We start from the raw sequence: 12200 nt of genomic DNA, 5'->3' as shown, positions 1-12200 counted from the left end.
GTGGTAAAAGTGTGAGAATTTTGGAATTCATTAGTATCATTGGCATGTATATTTCCTGAAACTTACTTAAAATTATATCTGGATAAAGTTATGAGTTGTGATGCTTTTAATCTGCAGCCATAATGTGGATCTGACTTAATTTTATTGCATGTTTAGAAGGATGGATGAATGCATGAAAAAGTCATCTAATGGTCTATTAAAACATTGATTTGTTTGAGTCATTAATGCATAATGAAATGTATACTGTAAGGAACTACTGAAACATATTTCTTTGGCTATAATTCAAGAATGCTTATGTGATTGGAGAGAATTATTTTTCCAGGAGAATAAAGTTTAATAGTAATCAGATGTTCATTCTGGAAACACAAGGATAGTAATAATATTTTTGGAAATGATATTCCAATGTTTGCCTTATATTGAGCCTGTTGTTTTTGTTGGTGCAGAACCACACTTATAACCAGAATACATAGAGAAACAAATCTTGCTTTTTTGGGTATTTTTAATTCTTCTTCTTTTACAGTTTGGCAGTTCTAGAAGCCAGAATGAACTTCCATAGAGAAGCCCAAGGACGTCATGGTAATACTTGCTCACTGTTCTAGCAACCTGAACCTAAGTGTAGGTTTCCTGTATCATACAGCTCCATTGACCTGTGTTTGAGTGATGCCCCCATTTGTGCAAAATGGCAGAGTTACCTACGCAAAAGCATTTGATTTCTGTGACATATTCAAATCTGTGAGATTATCACACTACTGAGGAGAGTGGTTTTAAAGATTTTTTGAATGTTGTACTATAGTCAATAGGCTATTAGGTAAATATATGAGCTATATTTCTTTCATTTAATTGGAGGAAGTGCAAAAGAGACGTACTTGCCAGTAGAGAGGCTGGTAGGTTTTAGAAATATTAAGTGGAAGAGAAAGTCAAGGGAAGAGAATATCCTGAGCTGGAAACTGACAGAAGGAAGAATGAATTAAATCTTGTCAATTCTTATCTCCTTGAATTTCTTGATTCTGTGTCCTTCTATACCTCCTCACTGCCATTGTTTTAGTTCTTTCATATTTTTATCATTTTATGTAGTTGCTCTTGCAACCTCTAGTCTTAAATCAATCTTTACCCTGAACTCTTCTTCCAGAGTAATCTTTCGGGATAAAAATCCAAACATATTAGGGGTATATTCAGATTCCTTTATGACCTGGTTCTGGTTACCTTTCCAGCTTCATTTACTCTTAGCATTCTAGGCTTCAAGAATACTTTTTTGGACTTTTCCTAACACTGATATTCCTCCTTTCTCCCAGTCCTTTGCAAACTTCCTACCTTTAGTTACTATGACTAGAACTTTAAGACTTGGCTTTGACATCACTTCCACTAGCAAGTGTTCCCTGACAATTCCATACCTCCAATAAGAGCTCTGTACAATCTTCTTGTAACTCTTGCTAAGGGGCATTTTAATCAAGTATTGACTGATGTGTCTCACCTCACTGGATTTAATCTCATGAAGACTTGGATTGGGTTTTTTTAGTCTTACATTCCCAGGATCTGACATAATGCTTGACATCTATTAATTGCTTAAAACTCATGTGTAGAATGAATGAGCAGTTAAGTGAATAAATAAATAATTAAGGAGTGAATGAAGGAGCCAGAAAGGAATGGGAAGATTTGGGAAAGCAAAGGGAAAAAAAGCCCACAGTTTTATTTTTAATATTTAAATTTTTTCCGTTAATTTTTTTTTAGTTAAAAATTTCTTGATATTTTTGATTCTGTCATGCCAGTTACAGTATCTTCTCCCTTGACTCAAACCAATAAAGAAGACTTAGGAGATACACACACACATATATATATATATATATACACACACAAACATACATATATATATATATGAAGTAGCAATCATTATCCCTCATTTTTATCTTGTCCTATTAGAATCCTACACTATCTACATATCATTTGTTTTTTTCTGCATAAACCTTAATATAGAATTGATTGTTCAGAAGAAGATTATTAAATCTTTACTGGTAAAGTTATACTGTGGGACTAGCAGCCTGTGAAAAGGCAGATGAGTGAGCTAAACATGGTGGGAGACAGTCCCGGGATGTAAGTCACAGGGCTATCTGCCTGGTCATCAAAGATTGCTCTTTAAAAAATAGAACTCTTGAAAGGCTAAGATCAAGAAAGATCCTGCAGGTAAGAACATGCAGCAGATCCATTTATTGGAAGTTGCATAGTTTGAATTTGCTTATGATGTCCTATGAAAGCTCCACAAATGGCAGATTAGTACAGTTGGGTAGATCCATGATCATGGATTCTACTGTGATAAGGGTCAATTGGCTTAGCTCTGGTGTGACATTTTGCATGTGATAGGCAAACTATAAAGCATGGTCCTGATAAAAATGTTGACAAGAGAGGACTCAGACTCAGATAAGCAGAATTTTCACTTCAATTTACTCCTAACCTGGTAATCAAGCAGATTAAAAAAAAAATGAGGGTGGACATAGCTTTTCAAAGGCTCCCCAGTTCCTCTTCTGTCAGAGGAGCACCTAAAGTTCAGGGATCAGTGTGTTTAGCCCAGAGAGGAATTCACTATGAAGCTTGGGATCAAAGATGGCTTACTTGACTTCCTATAGGCTGGGGATGTGGCTGTGCCAGTGCACAAGTACTCAACTTACTACTCTATAAGACAATTTTTACTGCACCACAGTTATATACTTCTGGGGGTCTAGTTCTTGCTGTATCACCAAGGCTATGATGACTATGGCTACACACCTATGGCTACACACCTGCCCAGGTATTTCATGAATATATTTTGTTATTCAAAAACTTTCCTTAAGCCAGGGAATAGGACAGATAAACAGAAATTGACCTTGGCTCTTAAAACAAAACAAGCTAAGGGAAACTGTACTCATTATACTTTTATTTTAACTGGGTTTTTTTGGTTATCCAATATCCTTACTTCCCAGTTTTCATTTGGGTATCTTACTCTCCCCAAATCCTACTCTCCCCAAATCCTGCCCTCAGCTCTGTGGTGAATGCTTTAGGAAGGAACCTGTGATCCTGTTTAGTCAGTAGAACTTTAAGATTCAATCCCAGACCCTTAATTGGCACCCTCTCACTCACGCTTTCTTACAGGCTTTGTACAGGGTGTGATGTGAGGCTGGAGCTGTGGTGGCCAATTTGTCAAGAGGATGAGCCTTTTTGAGAATGAAAAGAAGAAAATTCCAATGGCAGAGGCAGAAAAACAGTATCTTGGTATCAACATTTGAGTCTTTATACACCCAGTTCTACCTCTGCATTTGCACTTACCTGGGTGGATAAATCCTGTTGGCTTAAGAAAGTTTGTGTTGAATTTTTGTCTTTTAAATCTTGTAGAGTTCTGATAACACAGTATGCTCAGTTGAAGGAGAATCAGTGGGTCTGGTAAATGCACAAAAGTGCCCTATACGTGCAGTAAATATTTGTGGTCCTATTTGTGACCTTCCTTTTTGCCTTCCACCTAAGGCAGTAGTTGTACACTCCCACTAACCATAATCATATACATGCACTTCGTAAATGAGTGTGTCTCATAGTCTTTGTGACTCATGAATGTTGCTGCTTGAAAGCTTTCAGGATTTTAGGTGGCTCTACCTCTTATTAGTGCTGCTGTGTCCAGCAATCAAGGCCTCATCCCACTACAGAGGCAGCATATGTACTGGCATGTGAAAACTCTAGCAATCGTATTCTGTGAGAGTCAGAGATGGTCCGAGTCATCTGAACAGTCCTCCAGTGCATCTGTCTCATATGCTGCATATGATTTGTGAGAAGTATCCCTCCAGTTTTCCTATAAAACTAACATCAGTGTTTACCTATAAACAGACACAGAAGTCACTGCCGACTGTACTCTGCTTTGTATACAATCCTATTATATAAAGAGCTCAAGCAGCATGTCTGTCTGCCTAGATGTGTGTGTTCTCCTTCTCCAGCTGCCAACCACCTAAATTATTCAGCAAACCCTGATCATGCCAAGTTTTTAGTCAACAATGGAGATCCTGCCAAAGAGCTAATAATGTTAAAAAAAAAAAAAAGCAATGTTTGTGACAATTAACAGAGCCTGCAGCCTGCAACGCACGTTGGACTCATTTGTAAAGGAAAATTTAAATGATATGCTTCATTATAAATGGTCCCATGCAGCACATTGCTAATCAACCAAAGCAGCTTCTTCTCCTCCCCCCGCCCTTCTTTCCTATCTGATAAACCCAAATGGCAGCACTGTGTCAAGGCTCTTGGCCACTGCTTGCTGTAGCTATAAACATGGTGTGGTTATCTATCAGTATTCTAATCAGCTTAGCTCAAACTGAATAATTATCTCTAACATGGATGAATAGAGCAGTAGCCTCTTATCTTGTCTATTAATAATCACAAATATAACTTCATGGCCAAATCAAGAGGTATGTTACTGTTCCCCTGGGAGCCTGTTTGGGTAAAACCCCCTGTGACTGCACCAGTCTAAGGAGTGCAGCTGGGACAGTGAGCCCATAATGATGGGCTGACAGCTGCCAAACCCAGCAAGTCCTCCCCCACTCTTGGCAGAGAGAGAGAGAAAGACATTGACTGGGGAAGTGGGGCTGATTCTCCATACTAAATAACAATTATTTCTCAAATAATGTTTTGAGATAAAGGGAGAGGAAAGAGGACAGAAGACTGTTGCTGGATCTCCAAATTCCAGTCTCAGCGAAATAAAACTCCACAGCCCAGACCAGCCCAGCTAATGGGCAGCACATGAGCACCAGTTACCTTCACTTCTAAAGCATGTCTCTGTTCCTTCTGCTAAGACACTTCACATAACTAAATCCTTCAGGCCATTAAAATGTTTCATTTGTAGAAATGGTCCCTCTGTAAGTTTGCCTTTTTAACACAAAGGGTCAAAAGTGTTTGTAAGAAAGGGCACAATAATATTTTTAGTATCTTATATTTTTTCTTCCTGTTTTATTGAGATATAATTGACATACAGCTCTGTATAGGTTTAGTGATTTGACCTGATTACCACAATGAAATGATTACTACAATAAGTTTAGTGAACATTCATCATCTCATATAGATACAAAATAAAAGAGAAAGAAAAAAAATTTTTCCTTGTGATGAGAACTCAGGATTTCCTCTCTTGACAACTTTCATATATAACATACAGCAGTGTTCATTATAGTAACCATGTTGTAGTCATTACATTCCCAGTACTCATTTATCTTATAACTGGAATTTTGTACCTTTTCATGGTCTTCATCCAGTGCCTCCTTCCCTCACCCCCATTTCTGGTAATAATAAATCTGATCTCTTTTTCTATGAGTTTGTTTGTTTGTTTATTTTTGAAGTATAATTGACCTACATCACTATGTTAGTTCCCTGTGCACAACAAAGTGATTCGATGTGTCTATATATTACAAAATGATCACCATGATTAGTCTAGTTACCCTCTGTCACCACAAAAAGATATTACATTAATATTGCCTGTATTCCCCATGCTGTACATTTCATCCCCATGACTCATTTATTTTGCAACTGGAATTTTGTACCTCTTTATCTCCTCCATCTATTTCACTCATAGCACCCCACTTCTGGCACCCTCCTGTTTGTTATCTGTATCTATAAGCCTGTTTCTGGTTTGTTATGCTGGTTCATTTGTTTTGTTTTCTAGATTTCACACATAAGGGAATCATATGTTATCTGTCTTTCTCTGGCTTATTTCACTTGGCATAATACCCTCTAGGTCCATCTATGTTGTCGCAAATAGCAGGATTTCATTCTTTTTTATGGTTGAGTAATATTCCATTGTGCATATGTGTGTGTGTCTGTGTGTGTATAAAACTTCTTTATGCATTTATTGATGTGCACTTAGGTTGCTTCCATATCTTGACTATTGTAAATAATGCTGCAATGAACATAAGGGTGCATATTTTTTTTGAATTAGTGTTTTTGTTATCTTCCGAAAAAAAGTCAGAAGTGGAGTTACTGGATCATATGGTAGTTCTATTTTTAACTTTTTGAGGAATCTCCATACTGTTTTTCATAGTGGCTGCACCAATTTACCTCCCCACCAACAGTGCACAACAGTTCCCCCCCCCCTTTTTTTTTTTTAATTTTTATTTATTTTTGGCTGTGTTGGGTCTTCGTTTCTGCGCGAGGGCTCTCTCTAGTTGTGGCGAGTGGGGGCCACTCTTCATCGCGGTGCGCGGGCCTCTCACTGTCGCGGCCTCTCCTGATGCAGAGCACAAGCTCCAGACACGCAGGCTCAGTAGTTGTGGCTCACGGGCTTAGTTGCTCCGCGGCATGTGGGATCCCCCCAGACCAGGGCCTGAACCCGTGTCCCCTGCATTGGCAGGCAGACTCTCAACCACTGCGCCACCAGGGAAGCCCCCCCCCTTTTTTTTTAACAAATTTATTTATTTTATTATTTTATTTAATTTATTTATTGTTTCTGGCTGTGTTGGGTCTTCGTTGCTCTGCAAGGGCTTTTCTCTGGTTGAAGCAAGTGGGAGCTACTTTTCATTGTGGTGCACGGGCTTCTCATTGTGGTGGTTTCTCTTGTCATGGAGAACGGGCTCTAGGCACACGGGCTTCAGTAGTTGTGGCTCGTGGGATCTAGAACGCAGGCTCAGTAGTTGTGGCACATGGGCTTAGCTGCTCCCTGGCATGTGGGATCTTCCCAGACCAGGGATCAAACCCATGTCCCCTGCACTGTCAGGCAGATTCTCAACCACTGAGCCACCAGGGAAGCCCAAGAGTTACCCTTTCTCCAACATTCTCACCAACACTTGTTATGTGTTGTCGATTTGATGATAGCCATTCTGACAGGTGTGAAGTGATATCTCATTGTGGTTTTGATTTGCATTTCCCAGATGATCAGAGATGTTAAGCATCTTTTCATGTGTCTGTTGGCTATCTGTATGTCTTCTTTGGTAAAATATCTATTGAGGTCCTCTGCCCATTTTTTAGTTTGTTTTTTGTGTGTGTGTGTATCTGTTTTTTGATGTTGTTTTGTATGAGTTCTTTGTGTATTTTGGATATTAACCCCTTATCAGATATATCTTATCCCATTCAGTTAGTGGTCTCTTTGTTTTGTTGATGATTTCCTCTGCTATGCAAAAGGCTTGCTTTATGTAGTCCCATTTTTAAATTTTTGCTTTTTTGTCCTTGCCTGAGGAATCAGATCCCAAAAAATATTATTAAGACCAATGTCAAAGAGCATATTACATATGTTTTCCTCTATAAGTTTTATGGTTTCAGGTTTTACATTTAAGTCTTTAATCTATTTTGAGTTTATTTTTGTATGTGGTATGAGATTGTAGTCTAGTTTGGCTCTTTTACATGTAGCTGTCCAGTTTTCCTAACACCATTTATTGAAGAGGCTATCTTTTCCCCATTGTATATTCTTGCCTTTTTTGTCATGGATTAATTGGCCCTATAAGAGTGTGTTCGTTTCTGAGCATTTTATCCTGTTCCATTGATCTATGTGTCTGTTTTTGTGCCTATACAACAATGTTCTGATTACTGTAGCTTCATAGTATAGTTTGAAATCAGGGAGCATGATACCTCCAGCTTTGATCTTCCATCTCAAGAATTTTTTGGCTAATTGGGGTCTTTTGTGTTTCCATACAAATTTTGGAATTATTTGTTCTAGTTCTGTGAAAAATGCTATTGGTATTTTGATAGGGATTACGTTGAATCTGTAGATTGCCTTGGGTAGTATGGTCATTTTAAGAATATTAATTCTTCCAATCCATGAGCACAACATATTCTTCCATTTGTTTGTGTCATCCTTGACTTCTTTCCTCAATGTCTTATAGTTTTCTGAGTACAGGTCTTTTACCTCCTTGGTTAGATTTATTCCTTGGTATTTTATTGTTTTTGATGCAATTGTAAATGGGATTGTTCTCTTAATTTCTCTTTCTGATAGTTTGTTGTTAGTGTATAGAAATGCAACAGATTTCTGTATATTAATTTTGTATCCTGCAAGTTTACTTAATTCATTAATATTTCTATTAATGTTTTGGGGACATCTTTAGGATTTTTTATATATAGTATCATGTTATCTGCAAACGGTGACAGCTTTACTTCTTCCTTTCCAAATTGGATTCCTTTTATTTGTTTTTCTTGTCTGATTGCTGTGGCTAGTAGGACATTATACTTTTAAAAACAAGTTCTCATGTGCACTGTGGTGCCCCCCCCCAACCTTGTTTTAATTCATGTGTGTCAATTTGTTTAAAGCTGTGGGCCTTCTCCTCATAAAAATAATACTCATTGGTAAATTTATACAAAATCTGCCTAAGAATTAAGGGGGTTCACAGTCTTTCTAAAGACTACTTGTGCATTTTAAAGGGGTCTAATAGGCACCAGCTTAAAAACACCTGGCTTAAACACAAAAACTAAACAACGAAGACTCCAAGAATAGAAGTAGAGCCCCTAATTGTGAAATGAACTATGTTTTCATAGAATTAATTGGTCCATAGAACATTGTTAAATCAGAGTTTCTGTAAGAGGATGAAAAGAGGGCTAGGACTTCCGATTCTGCCATTTTGTTGACACCATTCCCAGTGAACTGTGTTTTAAAGTTACAAGGCTAAGTTTGTCTTATAAAGATTATTTTGAAAACTCTGTGGTGGCTGTGGGTTTTTTAACTGGCTATTGCTCTAGGTTATCCCCACAGAAGTCTATTTAACCCCAATAAATCCAAAATAGGGTATACATCCTGTGGACTCTGTAATCATGTTTGTTAGGCAAAAGGGTAGAGTGTGAAGAGAGACAGATGATTGTATTTGGGAAGATGGAAGTGGTTGAAGACTTTAACAGAGAGTTTTCAGTGGCTTGCTGGGAGAAAAATCTAACAAGTGGGTTGAGGATAGAAAGAGGGATGAGGAAGTAAATGCAGATGGGAAAAATGACAACATGTTCTAATGATGATGAGATGGACCAACAGAAAAAGAAAGATGATAATGCAGGGGAAAAAAAGTATACTTGCAAGAGCAAAAACATTGACTATAAGGGGGCCAGGCTAGAATTCACATGTAGAAATATAAGGATTGTTTTTAGATAAGAACAGATATATTTTGTTCACTTCTTACAACTAATGGGAAAAATCCTATCTGGAATTACAGGATTTATGTGTTTCTTTATCTGTCAGCTTCAATTTCCTGGACTGGTTGAAACCTCTGTAGGGGATTCAGTGATTGGTAGCTCCAAACTTGCATCTTTACAGTGTCTTGAACATCCAAATTACAGATGATGGAAATGGAGAGAGAAACAAGCAGGTTCTTAACTTAAAAATAATAGAGCAAGAAGGCAGTTCAGAAACCAGAAGTGACTCTGACTTCCACAGTGCTTTGCTAATCCTTCAAACTCCCATGCTATTCCCCCATACCCTCCTAAAGCTTTCCCTAGGCAAGGAGAATTACCATTAGTTGCTGTGATTACACTTTCTGTGAAAACTTAAAGGCTTTGTACAACTCATTTCCAGGTTGAAGTTTATTGTGGAGAAATCTGAGGCTAACCTGAATTTCTCTCCCTATAGATGATTTGATCTTTTTGCCAATATGCATAAGGGGATCTTTATATTTGAAGTTTAGCCTCTTTACCAGGATATGACCATTTGTATCATCTTTTCCCCAATCTGGGACATAGTGTGCTTTTTTTCTATTTGAAAAGCTTTTTTTTCCTGGAAATCTTTCTTTTATAAAACCTTTGAAATATATTTTTCTATTTCATTTGTTGAGATTTCATATTTCAGGAATACCAATCATACATATATTGAATCTCCTTTGTCTCATTTGTCATACTTCATATCTATTATTATCTCTTAAAAAAATTTAAAATCTAGGTTCATTTCCATTTTTTTTAAGAATTTTTATTTTATTTTATTTATTTAATTATTTTTGGCTGTGTTGGGTCTTCGTTGCTGTGCACGGACTTTCTCTAGTTGTGGTGAGCAGGGGCTACTCTTCATTGTGGTGTGTGGGCTTCTCATTGCCGTGGCCTCTCTTGTTGCAGAACATGGGTTTTAGGTGCATGGGCTTCAGTAGTTGTGGTTCATGGGCTTTAGAGCACAGGCTCAGTAGTTGTGGCTCACGGGCTTAGTTGCTCTGTGGCATGTGGGATCTTCCCAGACCAGGGCTTGAACCCATGTCCCCTGCATGGCAGGCGGATTCTTAACCACTGCAACACCAGGAAGCCCCATTTCCATATACTTTTGTTCATTTTTCTCATTCCTAACTTCCATATGTCTAACTGTATCATCAGCAGTGTTTGTTCTCTTTTGTGTTGCCTACAATGCGACCTTTGATTCTAGTTCTCCCTTCCATTTCTTATCCTAGCTTTTGCTGCTTTGTGTTTATATATCCTTCATGTATTGCTTTATTTTCCCTTTCCTAGGCTCTTCTACTGAGTTTATGGCAAGATATTTAATCATGGTTTTTAACTGCTCAATGGTAATTTTTTTGTTTATATATATGTATGTGAGTGTATATATATATAATACATATATATATAAAATGCTGACTGTTCTTTGTCTGCCATTTGTTTATTTGTAATATTTGTATATAGATACTGTTTTGATAATTATAGATAATTAGTCATTTTTGAATTATAAGAATTCTACATGAATCTTTTATTTATCAGAGCTTCATGGAGGGGAGGGGTTAATGAGGTGTTCTGGGCTAATGTTCTTGGCTCATGCTCAAGATTCTTGTGTATGTGTATGTGTATTGGGGTGGGGGGTTGTCTTACTCTTTATTTATTCCCAGCCAACAAAAATATGCAACTCTAGGGCTGCTTGAAATTTAGAATAGCTTTCCTCTTTGATGTCTCATGTACACACTGGTTCCAGCAAAAATAGTCTGACCATACATTTCCTCATTCTGCCCAGCATTGCCTCCTTCTTTTCATGTCAGTGATGTCCTAAACAAGTTACCATTTGTAATCCATGCATTCAATATCATTATCTCAATAAGTGTTTTTGCTTCCTTGTTTTCATCTTCAGGGTATTTTGACTTATTTTGGAGAAATAGTTTCTTCTTTCTTTGTTTGAGATCAGTAGTTGCAAGTGACTTTCTGTTCCTCTACTCGATCTTTAACTTTGTCATTTATTAAATTTGGTGCAATAGGCAACACTCGATTTTGTTTAAGATAGAGCTTGTGTTCCCACTCTTACTCCCAGAGACCCTTAAACTTATAAAAATAAAATTCCTTAGCACATATAAATTAAAAATTTTCTAATAGTTTTATATATAACATTGTATTTATTCTGACATCCTAAAGCCAGAAGTCAGAAATAATTTCTTAATGCTTGCTTATTACAAGCATTAAGGACATTTACACTTGAACTAGAATCTCAAGGTTTTCCTAGTATCATGAAAAAACTGATGGAAGAGAGATTTGGGCCAGGTGCACTTTCAATCTTTCTAAATTGACATCTGGCAGAAGCTAATTATATTCATCCATCCATTGTTCAGGATTCTTTTTGCTGAAAAGGAAAGAAACCCAAGTCAAAATATTTTAGCTAAAATGAGGGATTTGTTGCCTCACATGACCAGATTATGGGAAAGTGAGGAGTAGAGCTGGCTTTGTGGACAAATGGAAGTGGGGACTTAAGTACCATCAGACTTCCTTTTGCTTCATCTCTCCTCTTTGTTCCTTTATGTGTCAGCTTCAATTTCCTGGACTGGCTAAAATCACTTTAGGGGATTCAATGATTTGTAGCTCCAAATTTGCATTTTTATAGTGTCTTGAACACCCAAAAGAAAGAGACTTTTTCTCCGTCAGCACCAGTGTGAAAAATCACCTGGGGAACAATTCTGATCAAGCTGGCTGAATACTGGTGCCTGTCCCTTGCAGCTCTCATTCTAGCCAGGCTTTGCCTTGCCTATGTGTCCAACCTATGCACAAGAAAAGCAATGTCGATGATTGGAAGAAAGAAGTGGGGAGGAAGGACATGGAAGGGCAAAAACAATAGTCACTACACAAATCTAATTGTGATTATAAGGTACTATGTAGAAGTTTTTCACGTTGCCTTTCCATGAACAATGTTATATCATTTTTTTTTAATATCTTTTTTTTTAAACATCTTTATTGGAGTATAATTGCTTTACAATGGTGTGTTAGTTTCTGCTTTATAACAAAGTGAATCAGTTATGCATATGCATATGTCCCCATATCTCTTCCCTCTTGCATCTCCCTCCCTCACACCC

The sequence above is a fragment of the Balaenoptera ricei genome, chromosome 17 (genome assembly GCF_028023285.1).
Source record: "Balaenoptera ricei isolate mBalRic1 chromosome 17, mBalRic1.hap2, whole genome shotgun sequence".
Lineage (NCBI taxonomy): Eukaryota > Metazoa > Chordata > Mammalia > Artiodactyla > Balaenopteridae > Balaenoptera > Balaenoptera ricei.
Note: the sequence above shows the minus strand (reverse complement) of the source record.